Here is a 12,882-nt window from a genome sequence, read left to right as displayed (position 1 = left end):
TAGGGACCACATTGGCCCTCTTCCAGTCCTCCGGCACCTCACCAGAGCACCACGAGTGCTCATAGAGCCACGCCAGGGGTCCCGCAATGACCTCGGCCAGTTCCTGTAGAACCCTAGGGTGAAGATCATCTATATATACTTTGTGCAAACACACATAAATCAGGACAAAATATTTTTTGAAAAAAAAATTAAAATACATTATAGCAGATGTTTGACTCAGTATATAATTTGGGTTTTTTTCCAGTTCCAAGATAGCAGACATCCCCACCCCCCCAAAAGGAGTACTTCCAGGGCAAAGGAAAGGAATTCCAGTGGTAAAGGTCAGGAGTTAGGCAGTGGAACTTCTGGCCCCAAGAGAGCAACTAGGGGGTGGGTCATCTGTCAAGGGGCAGGGCTACCATTGTGGCCCTTGACAGCTCACCAAAACTGATTAAGTGGCTGTCTGGCCAAAATAATTGCCCACCCTGTTCTCAGTGGTGGCAGATGACAGAGCAAGGAGTAATAATCTTAAATTGAAGCAAGGTAATTTTAGGTTGGATATCGTGGTGACACAGTAAGGGGTGCTAATACATTGAGCCACCCACCTCACTGTGCCAGGCCCAAAACCATGCTTTGGGAGTCTCCCATGGGGCACCTACATCTAGCTGTCCCCCTTTCCTGGAGCACATTCACAAGCCTGGGGTAACTCTACCACCATCCAGGTACTGATCTCTGTTAGGGCTCGGGGTACACAGACCCTGTGTAGCCCAGGGTACATAGATCCTTCAAGTCTTTGGGGTGCTTTGCCCCCAAGGAATGTTTCTGGGTGCTTCTTACAGACTGAAGCCTCCCAGGATAGTCTCAGGTAGTACTGAATTAGTTAATAAACAGCCACACTCTGCTGGGAGTGAAACACACTCTCTGACCCCTCTCCCCTGAGGAATTCACAGCCAGGTATGCTGAGCCAGATAGCTCTTTATTGATTGGGGGAGAGAGTGGAGGGAGGGGGTTAGACCCAAAGGAGGTGGAGAAAATACCTTGAGCAAGGTCTAATAAATTGAGTCATACAAAAATGGGCTTGGTGGCCCTTTTATATGTGACTGAAATAGTTCTAATCTTGTAAACCAGATTCTAGATTTCTGTTCATAAATTCATCCAGAGAGAGACTCACTCTGGAGGTCCATGCTTGTGTGTCCTCAAAATGACTGCTGCTGGAAAGGAGGAAGAGGCATCTCCCCTCCTGTCACGAATTTTTAAAGCCCAGTTGCCTAGGTGACCAGGTTGACCTAAACCAGGAAAGTGAAAGACAGGGGTGCGTGGAATGTCTAACCTAGGGACAGACAGAGGGGGATTTCTTCACAGATATTAGGAAAAATGTTCTCACTAGGAGACTGGTGAAGCCCTGGAATGGCTTACCCAAAGAGGTGGAATCTCCCTCCTTGGAGATTTTTAAGGCCCAGCTTAACAAAGCCCTGGCTGGAATGATCTAATTGGGGATGGTCCTGCTTTGAGCAGGGGGTTGAACTAGATGACCTCCTGAGGTCCCTTCCAAACCTAATTTTCTATGATCCTATGAGTCTAAGTTTAAAGAATGATGGTCTAGCGCAGCATTGTTATTTGTAGTTTGTCACTGTTTTAAAAATACATCAAACCTATAGCCTTTTGAGACCAGGGATTTGATTCCTGCTTGTGATTTAACAGAGGGTTAATTTTTATTAGGCCTTGACTGAGTAATTTAAGCCCTTGGTAGAAATCCTGGTGGATTTAAGTTAAAAGTTAACTTGAGGCATGCTGCAGCTTGCATGGCACAAGTTGGAGCATTTGAAAAATAATCTAATGACAAGCTTAAAACAGCTTGCACTTCCCCCATGCATTTGAATTAAATGGGTACTCTACCCTCACAGCCAACTAAATAGTTTCTGTCAAAAAAGGATACTAAGATAAAGAATTCACAACTGGGTGTGTAGGCTTTACCACATAGTTACTGTAACTTTCAGTAAAGGAAAAAAAGAAAACATCACTGAATAAAAATCTGTATAAATTGAACCACATTTACCAAGATGATTTAAGAAATGTACAGCTACCAAGAACTTTAACCATATTTGGAAATAGTTCATGTTGCCAATTCATTGATGTTTTGCCTCCAAGAAAAAAGGAAGGAAAGAACTGGTTGTTCCTAATGTGAAATACTTGGCAGAGGTCAATAACTCACCCTTCATCTATTGCATCTTTTAAGATATTTGTTTACTTGTCATAGCATTTTTAAATAAAGAGACTCTTATGTGAAAATCACTTCAGAAATAGTCATTTCTTTTTAAAAAGGCTAAAACTCCCTCCCCCACAACATTACACTCCTCAAACAATAAAATCTGAGCAAAATCTAAAGATCTCTCCATACACAATATTCATATTTGTAAATAAGAAAGCTTCTGCTGCTATTGTGGAATTACAGGTTGCAAAGATAAAGTTTTCCTACTTATGCACAGCATAGAAATGGCAAGTATAGTGTTATACTGGTGTTAAAGTGACTCCAGTGCAGTCCCTCTACTGTAAGATTGGAGTCAGAGGCCCAAAATGCACCTTACTACATGGTATGGTATCTCAGTGTTTAAAGGTTGAGCACCTGCAAAAAGTAGGTGTTATCCTGTTCAGTGAATAAAATGGAGTTACAGTTATGTAAAATAGAATTAAAAAATCATACTTAATACAGTCATAGACTTTTACAGTTAGTAGAAAATACTAGATTATCTACATCGAAATCCAATCTTTAGGACAATATTACACACAGTACAAAACCATGAATGAGTTTCCCATTTAGAACCCTGAGCATCATTATTTCATTGTTTTCTAGCCTCCATATATGGTGGGGTGTACTCTACTTTCTATTCACTGTTACCCAAATTTTTCCTAGAAATTATATCCTCCCTCATGGTGAGAACACAAACAGCACCAAGCTGTTCCTTGGCAACTTTTCTGACTTTCCCACATTGAGAATTCATTACTGAGGACTGCAGCTGTGTCTCCAACCTCTCATGTTGCTCCAGAACAAGATGTTGAGAACACTTGTATTGGAGATAGGGCACTTGAGTGTTTAAAAAAATAGATGGCTAAGCATACCTGCAATCTCTCCTAGCAAGAAAAGGAAGATTCTTGTTTTAGCTGTCTACTGTATTGGAATTGGTCCATAATTACCTCAGAACTATTCCTCTGTCCCCTCCCTCTTCCCCTCACTTATTATCTTTGCAGATTAATTCCTGCAGATGCTGATAATTTAGTTTAAACAAAGAAATCATGAATCTTATTGTCCTCATACTTTTTGATGTCACCCTCAGGAACATGAAATTTAGACCCAACTCTGAAAACAGAGATAGTCACCCCATACAGCTTTATTTCACAAAGGATTTGTATTACTACATATCTATACAGAAATCAAGAAACAAAGTGGAGTTTTATCATACTTGCAGCAATAGTCATCCAGGTGGGTAGCTGGAGTACAACTCTGTTGGGTCTAGTTACAAAAGCTTTATACAGTCTCACAATTATGTTTGCTGTCTACAGGAATACTGCAGACTTCACGTGTTGATCAAAGTATTGAGTTCCACACATATTTCTATAGAAAAAATCCCACAACCCCATAAAAAGTCAATGTGATCTAGGAGTTACACCCCTCCACCCAAGGGAAGAGAACCAATACACACAACAACTTATTTTGACTAAAAACCTTCATTTCAGATAATGAGAACTTCCAGTACTTAAAGTGATCTATAGACCAAAAATTATTTTCATTAATTTAATTTCAAATAACAATCAAGTTTAAGAGATCTGCACCTCATGGACAAATCTTTCAACCAAAGAGGCAAAAATTTAAGTCAAGGGAAAGCAGAGCCATTTAATGTTTAGGGAAAAGATTTTATAACACAAGTCTTAAACACTGAAGAAACCACAGTATTTCATGTAATCTAGTAGGTAAATTATTGAATGCCTCCCCAAACTAATATATAAACCATTAAACTGAGTCATTCTTCACTGTTAAGTTGTTAAAAGAGACAAGACTTTGAGAGCTTGTCAACATCAAGAGTTAAAATCCATGTGACTAGTAAAGTTTAATGGGGATTTGTAAATGGTCACAATAGAAATCATATACAATTATTAGTTATTAGTTATAATGTATTACAAATAGCAGCATATGGCAACTGATAAAATTTATACCTTTGAGGGGTATCAGAATCTCATGATCTATCAATAACTTCAATACATTAGAGTTTGGAGAGATCTCATCAGTTACATATCCAAAATACAGCAATAGTATTTTTTAAAAACAAAGCAGATATATAATTCCATACAGAATGCAAGTATCAGTTTTAAGCAAATGAAATTGCTATTTAAACATAAAATAGTCATTGTAGTAGAATTAGAATGCAGCTTGTGTTGATCTGATGATGGCTTCTATTCAGACTCCCTTGACGTCAGAATGACTTTGCTTCAGACTTTGCCGAAGTCTCCAGAAGTGCTGTTGATTGCCGATAAGTTTATATCCCATAGCAACATCCAGCTATCACTGATTTTTCATGACAGAAGCTCTCTAATGTTCCAAGCTAGTGAACAAGATTTCACAAAAATACTAACATACAGTCGATATTTTAGGAAGATTCCTTGAGATTCTTGGTGAACCTCCCCACCCCTGAACCCCACAGTTTGGAGGTAACCAAGAACATGTGAATTTGTCCTCTGTGGTAAAAATCACCAATAAATAAACTGCTCACTTCATAGTTATGGTCTCTTTTTGGAGAACAGTGTTTTCCAATTTCAGCTTGTTCCATCACAAGCGCCATCCTTAACTGAGGCATTCTGAATGACATCTGCTGGTGCTTCAGCACTTCGGTCCTCATTCTTATCTTCCCCTTGGGTCTGCTCTCCTGGTGTTTGAGCTGATTCCACTACTGTTGTGCTCTTACTGGTATTACACCCCATTTTGTTCTTAATGAAGAAAGTTGAGAGATATTGCTGTACGACAGTCTTTAGCAGGATCACAGTGCTGAAGGAATGAAGAACAAGGGAAAGGACTTCAAGCTAAATAGCCCTTCCTGTTGCATTGTTAGGAATTGGAATGTTTGGTTTCTGTGACAACCCACTGATGGTGCCAATCAAGCACTGTCTAATAAAGGCCTATAGCGTACTGCAGTAGGCAGGTTCACAGTAAGAGAGAGACAGAGAGAGGGAAAGAGGGAGAGGCTTTTTTTTTTTTATTAGCATTTGTTCTAGTTCAGTGACTCATTTATTTCACCCAATGAATTCTGTTTAATTTTAACTTTCAAATATCCTAGTGCCCAGTTACCAGGAAACAGTATCTGGGTGCAAGAAAGACATTTATGTTGTTACAGTAACAAACCTGTCCTACCTTGTAAATATTTACAGTATTAAATTGTGAAAGCTGGATCCTGGCACAATATTACTATTAATATTTTTTTCATGTGCAGAGATTGGCAGAAAAATTTCATTGTCTGAACACAAAACTGAGAACCAGGAACTACTGAGTCCCAAATGCAGTTTTGATACAACTCCTTTTGTCCCCAGTGCAGAAGACTGACAAGGAAGCAACTTGCCCCAACTGGGATACTTCTAATCTGAAGAAATGCAGTGTTTGTTTAAAATAAAATAATAAATATGGGGCAACTTGCATTTACAAATTGCCCTCAACTCTTGTGTGGCAAGTCCAGTCCTGGGGAAGCCAAGTCACCCCCATAGTTTCATAGTTGGTAGGGTCAGAAGGGACCTAAGCAGGTCATCAAGTCCAACCCCCTGCCATGGGCAGGAAAAGATGCTGGGGTCAAATGACCCCAGTTACATGGCTGTCTAGCCTACTTTTGAAGACCCCCAGGGTAAGGGCAAGCACCACTTCCCTTACAAGTTGGTTCCAGATCCTAGCCACTCTGACAGTGAAGTAGCGCCTTCTGATATCTAACCTGAATCTACTTTCAATCAACTTATGGCCATTGTTCCTTGTTACCCCCGATAGTACTCGGGTGAACAGGGACTCTCCCATAGCCTACTGGACTCCTTTGGCAAGTTTATAGGTGGCCACCAGATCCCCTCTCAGCTTTCTTTTGTGGAGGCTGAACAAATCCAGGTCCAGGTCCAGGTCCCATAGCCTCTCCTTGTAGGGCCTGCCCCCCTGTCCCCTAATCATGTGAGTGGCCCTCCTCTGGACCCTCTCGATGCTGTCCACATCCCTCCTGAAGTGCGGCACCCAGAACTGGATGCAGTACTCTAACTGCGGCCTGACCAATGTCACATATAGAGGGGGGACCTCCTTGGACCTGCTCATGATGCATCTATGGATACGTGACAAAGTGTGGTTAACCTTCCTGACCGCGTCCCCACATGAGTAGCCCATGTTCATCTTGGAATCAATAGTGATACCAAGATCCTTTTCTGCCTCTGTGCTGACGAGAAGGGAGTTCCCCAGCCTGTAGGTATGCTGTTGGTTCTTCCTCCCCAGATGCAACAGCCTGCACTTGTCCATATTGAAACCCATCCTATTCTCATCCACCCACCCTGTAACCTGTTAAGATCTAGTTGTAGCCTGTCCCTCTCTTCTAGCATGCTCACTTCTCCCCACATCTTAGTGTAATCTGCGAACTTGAACAAGATGCTTTTCACCCCCTCTTCCAAATCACTGATGAAGATATTGAACAGTGTGAGCCCAAGGACCAAGCCCTGGGGAACCCCACTGTCCACATCCCTCCAAGTAAAAATGACCCATCCACCACCACTCTCTGGGTGCGGCCCTCCAGCCAATTTGTGACCCATCTGACTGTGTAGGTGTCGACACCACAGACGCCTAATTTTTTAACGAGGGTGGGATGAGAGACAGTTTCAAAGGCCTTCCTAAAGTCCAGGAAGACTACATCCACCATGACACCTGCGTCCAAGGCTTTTTTGACCTGGTCATAGAAGGCCACCAGGTTGGTTGGACAGGACCTGCCTCTAATGAACTCATGTTGATTGCCCCAAGCATAAACTCCCCTGCTGGCCCCTCATAGATGTGTTCCTGGATAATTTTCTAAAAGAGCTTACCCAGGACAGGGGTAAGACTAACAGGCCTATAGTTTCCTGGGTCCCCTTTCCTCCCTTTTTTGAAAATGGAGACCACATTGGCCCCTTCCCAGTCATCAGACACTTCACCAGAGCACCATGAGTGCCATGGGTCCTGCAATGACCTCTACAAGTTCCCTAAGTACTCTGGGGTGGAGAGCGTCAGGACCTGCTGATTCGAACACATCTAGTCCCTCCAGAAATTCCCTGACTAGGTCCTCACTGACCCTGGGCCTGGCTGCACCTCGCCTGGGCCCGTCTGGAATACCAGTGGGGGGTGTCCCTGTCCCTGCTCAGAAAAATGGAAGCAAAGAATCTGTAAAAGAGTAATCTGGTAATCTGGTTTTACCACCAGATTACCAGGCATGTCCTGCAAAGGCCCCTACATTATTTGGTACCTTCTTTTTACCCTCTATGTATATAAAAAAAGACTTCTTGTTATCTTTGATCTGGGTTGCTAGTCCCAGTTCCATCTCTCCCTTAGCCTTCCTAATAGCCCTCTGTGGCTGTCTGGCCTCAAACATCCAGTCATGTGCCACTTTGGCCCGGATGTTCACTGGTGTTCACCTGTCCGTCCCAAATGTTCCATCAAGTAGGTACTTCCCTCTGGCATAGTCTTCCCCAATCTCACCTGCCACAACTTTGAATTTTATTTCAGTGGGGGTCCGATCACTGGGAGTCTCTCGATGGTGGAACGTCTGTCTGGCGGTCTTCTGTGAGGCTCCACCTCCCCTCTACTTCACCCTTACACCATGCCTTGACAGGTCACAGATTTCCTCCTGGTCAAATCCCCAACTGTTGAGTCCCTGACTGCGTTTGCCAGGATGGTCCTATCTGCCTATGGGTGAACAACCCACAATATCCCACCTGCACTTTGCAGCCGTCTGTTTTTCCATGAGGCGGTCAACTTCCTTGAGGCTTAAACAATAATCACGCTCCACAAGCCCTGCCCCCAACCCCTCCAACAGTGGGAAACATAAAATACAAACAAAAAAATCACTGAGACACTTTGAGAGGCCAGCTGCTGCTTTATCCCTGGCTCCTCTGGCCTAATCACCAATACCTACCCTCAGATACTAGTGATTTACATTCAGCCCTATATGTGTCAGGGGTAGCATGCGGGCTACTCTGTACTTCTTTTCCCTCGTCGCCCAGCCTTTGGGGTCGCTGGACCCACTGTAGTCCTTCGACAGATGCCTGTCCCCACGTTGCCCATCAGTTTGGCTCTATACCACTGGGGTTCGTTTTTCACAGCCCCTCATGTTACTTGTGCCACCCATCTCCTACCTCGTGTGCCTCCTCAGCTCTTCCGCAGCCCTCAATGGTCCCACCTGGTCTGACATCTTGATGTGTGCTGGTCTCTCTAGCTCCTTGGCCGTGGTCCCTGGTGTAGGGATCTTCCTGCTCCCCTCTGCCCTTTAGCCTGGGTTCCCAGTTCTGAGAAGCTGCCTCCAGCTCCTGGCTCCTTTTGCTGCCACCAGCAGTGTCTGTCCTGCATCATACTCTACTGTGTCCTCCACTGCTGGGAGAAGCAGCTTCTGACCCCTTTTTCCCCCATAGGAGCTCTGGGAGAACCTCCCCTGCTGGTGCTCCCAGTGGCCTCAATCTGCCACCCTCTTCCTTGCTGGCGGCCCATTTTATTTCCACTGGCCAGCTCTTGTGGCTGATGTCATCAGCTGGCTGCAACTGTATAAAAGGCACGGCTAATGAGTCGCAGGGGTCCCTCCTCCAGCTCCAGCTTCACCGCTGATCCTGCTGCAGGTAAAAATTTTCCATTTTCTTTTCTTTTACTTTCATTTTCCTTGGAGGGTTCCTGATCCCGGGGCTCCCCCTTGGCCTTTTGGGGTCTTCCCTTCTGTTCCTCCCTGTGATACCCCACTACAATCTTGAGCCAAGGAGGTATAATCCTCCTTGGTGATGGCCCCTCCCTTCCATTGGGTGTATGACTCCTTTTTGGCTTTGAGGCATTCGTGGATGCTTTTGGTGAGCCATGGGGTCTTTTGAGCACTCTTCCCCTCTTTGATCCATGTGGGGATTGTCTCCTTAAGGAACGACCACTCTTTCTGGATTCCCAACTCCCCTCCCCTCTGGGACCTCAGTGCCTTCCCGACTAGTCTCTTTACCTCATTGAAATCCACCCTCCTGAAGTCCAGGGCTGCTGCAGGCCTTTGACACCCTGCACTGGATGGTAAATTCCAGTAGGAGATGGTCGCTATCCCTCAGGTGGTCTGATGTGGAAATCACAACAGGATCACTGCTTGGCTAACAGAGCGCTTTATTTTACATGGCCACGGGAGAAGCAGCAAGGGTGGCTAATTCTCTGCAGCTGCAGGATACAGACTCTGTTATATACTTGTGAGAAAAAGACACACAGAAGCCTCCCCCTGAATACATTCTTGGCAGTCTGACAATAAATCACCCTGGTGTCCCGCTAGACTAAACTTGTTTTCTCCAGCTGTCTCCCAATAAGCTTATCTCAAGGCCCCTTTGTTTTTCAGCCTTACTTATGCTCCTTATTATGGCTTAACTTTATTTTTGCTTGCCCCATCAGGTCGAGCACCCGCAGTCCCCTCACCAGGTCATCACCTGTGGCCAGGACCAGGTCCAACAAGGCATTTCCCCTGGTGGGACTGTGCACCTCCTGGGTTAGGTGGAGGTCCTGTAACTCGGCTAGGAACCTATGTGAGTGGTCAGATCTGGCTGACTGCTCTTCCCAGCAGATGTCTGGGTAGTTTAGGTCACCCATGATGACCATGTCCCTTGACTTAACTGTCTCCGTGAGCTGACCTGAGAATTCCCAGTCCAGCTCTTCTCCCTGGTTAGGTAGCCTGTAGTAGACCTCCAACATTAGGTTCCTTTCCCCCTGACCCAGAGCACCTCAGTCTGACCTACCTCAGACCTAGTGCTGTTTGCAGAGAATGTGTATTGCTCTTTGATGTAGAGTACCACACCCCCACCCTTCCTCCATTCTATCCCACCTGTACAGCCTATAGCTTTTGATGTTTACCACCCAGCCGTGCATTGGATCCCACCAAGTTTCAGTGATCCCCACTATGTTTGGGTTTGTGTTAGCTAGCAGGAGGGCAAGTTCCTCCTGCTTGTTCCCCATACTGTGAGCATTAGTGTAAAGGCATTTAAGGCCTCCTGAGGGTGTATGTGCCTCCCCCCAAATCCCCAGACTGTCTGGGCCCCTATCTCTTACCTGGATATTTCTTGGGCTTGTCACCTGACTTGGCTGGGCTGTTCTTGTGGGTGTTTCTTGGTTTGGTGTTCTGACTTGGCCATGGCTCCCTTGGTCATCTTCCTCCCCTGACATGCCTAGTTAAAGCCCACTGGAGGAGATCACCCCCAGTGGCCACCTGGGTCCCACCTTGCTCACCTCCCCTGGCCTCTCAGGGTCCCACCCTGTTGTCTTGCCTGTTATGCCTTGGTATTCTAATTGGATAGGAAGGCTGCTCTTAGAGGGCAGGGAAGTTTTGTTTCAGGTCTTAAGCCCTAGCCTCAGCCCCGGTCTTGCGTTCATGGGCTCTGGGCCCTTTGGCTCTGGGCTTGAGTCCTCAATCTCCTCTGCTACACACTATAGTCCCCAGCTGATAGCAGCACTCACCTCAGGCACTGCTGGTGGTGTCCAAGTGTCTCAGGGCTCACAACTGGGCCTTGGCCCCTCTTGACCTTAGCCCCCTTATGCAACTTGCCCCTTTGCAGGGCATGGGACACCAGGTGCCCTGGCACCCTTCTCAGTGCTCTCCTCCCCTGCTACAATCCAGTCTTCTAGTCCAATTTAAACACAAACAAAAAGAACAAGCATCTTCTCCCAAACAAAAGGTTCCCTCAACCCTGGGTCAACATCACACCATGGCAACAAGCTACAACACAAGGCCAAAATACATATCTCTGCTGCCCAGTGGTGCAGGGACTTCCTTGAAGCTCCCTGCAGTCCTTCCTTCTTGATCAGTTAGGCCCCCTCATCCCTGTAGTTCCACTCCCTACAGCATGGAGGGCTAGACTGCCTGAACTGGCTCACCCTGTAGTCTTATATGCCTCATAGCTCCACCCCTTCTGGTCATGTGGCTCCTCATCCACACACAGGGATTTCTTCTTTGCTGAATGGCCAATCTGTTCTCCTCTACTGCAATGCCCACACAGCAAGATTGGCCTGCTGCACTCTTTCCTTAAAGTAACAGAAGTCTCTCATTCCCTGTCACATCTTCTCTGAGGAGAGATTTAGCCTTAGGAAAATTAGTTCATTGGTGTTCATTTTACACACCACATAAAATCCAACGAGATATTTTGTCATGTAGCTGTTTTGCCTCTTCTTCTTTCATATGGCTGACTTAGTATATTGTAGAGATAACCAGTCTAATGCTCTTGAGGAAAAGGAATGTATCTCTACAATGTCACTGTCAAATTTGTATAGAGGGCAGAGCGCTGTTAAGTGGCTCTTAGTTTGACCAGGATTTCCACTGTCCAATTCTACAGAACTCCTTATATACCATCTGTGCATCAAGTGACAGCAGCAACCATTCCCAGTTTGGATCTGATTTAGAACCTTCCAGTTTTTTCACTGAAGGTCAAAACCAGGAGGCTTTATTGTTGGGTCAGAAATTAGATGTTTGTTCTGAATGGTGGTTTAATTCCACACTTTCCTCCAAGCTGCTGCACTGTTGTGTCTTACAAGGGCTTTTACACATGGTCTCCCAGAAGCCTTTGTAGACAAGTGGTGAGCTGGGAGGTTCTTTAAATCTCTATGGATGGGAAGGTCTGGATTGTCATTTATGTGGATGACCTCTCTGTATGTAGCTTCATTGTGGTGAATGTCTGGTGGAGCAATATTAAGCCAGCACTGAACTGGTGTGGATTTTAGGGTTCCAGTGACAGCACACATTGCAGAATTTAACTGGATATCCACACATTTGGAATGAGTGATAGCAGCTGAAACAGGTGCATAGTTCTCAGCCATTGAGAAGACTGATGCCATAGTAGAGGTGTGGTGATCTCCTGCAGTGGTAACCCAGCTCTTAGTGGCACCCCAGTTTTGACACTGAAATCAACAAACCAAGACTTCACTGTTTCTCACTAGTTAGATAGTATTCATCATCTCTCAGTCTGGAAGTTAGTTCTGTTTTCATTTCTACTTTGATGTCAGAATGTACATCACTTGATCTCACTGGTTAGAATTCAAACTTCAAATTCAATATGTAGAACTCAAATTCAACAGGAAAACTGAAGGTAGAAGACATATTAGTCGCCAAAGACAATAATGCTTCTGGCTGTGCAAAAAATTATATATATTTTTCCTGAAAAATAGATAATAATCCCAAAGTGCAGATTCCCCATAGGGAAATTTGTTGTTTTAGGGCAGGAGTTGTCAACCAGGGGTACGTGTCCCAGGGGATATGAGGGGGTGGGCGGGGACAGAGCGCTGTCACCCTGCACCACTGCCTCACAGAAGCAGGGCCGGGGTGGGGCAAAAGCAGGGCTTCACGGTTGCTGTGCTGCCAACACTCTGCCACTCGTCACACCCCTGCTTGACATCCAGTCACTCACTACCCTTCCACCCCCCACTCAGCATCTGGCTGCTTGCCAGCCTCCCCCCCCGGGGGCACACTTACTAAAAAGGGGGCTGCTGGGAGTACACTTATTAAAAAAAAAAAGATTGAAAACCCCTAGTTTAGAGTGCAATTCCAAAACCATACACTGAGGCATACCCTGCTCCAGAAAATAGTTCTACTTAAGTAAACTGTACAAATCAAAGTAGATCAAATACTTTTGGCCACTGACTCAGGGGTGGGCAATTATTTTGGCTGG

The 12,882-nt window shown here is 45.3% G+C and overlaps 1 long non-coding RNA gene across 1 annotated transcript in view; it reads right to left on the bottom strand.

Moving 5' to 3' along the window:
• Nucleotides 1-12,882, bottom strand: part of LOC109310522 — a 14,298-nt gene that overhangs the window by 664 nt on the left and 752 nt on the right. Inside the window, exon 2 of the long non-coding RNA XR_002101235.1 lies at nt 7,802-7,808. This is a non-coding gene — a long non-coding RNA (uncharacterized LOC109310522). The remainder of the gene's footprint in view (nt 1-7,801; nt 7,809-12,882) is intronic.

Source organism: Crocodylus porosus, unplaced genomic scaffold, assembly GCF_001723895.1.
Source record: "Crocodylus porosus isolate Cpor-Errol unplaced genomic scaffold, CroPor_comp1, whole genome shotgun sequence".
Taxonomy (NCBI): domain Eukaryota; kingdom Metazoa; phylum Chordata; order Crocodylia; family Crocodylidae; genus Crocodylus; species Crocodylus porosus.
The sequence above is the reverse complement of the archived record's forward strand: the minus strand, read 5'-3'. Positions and strand labels throughout refer to the sequence as shown.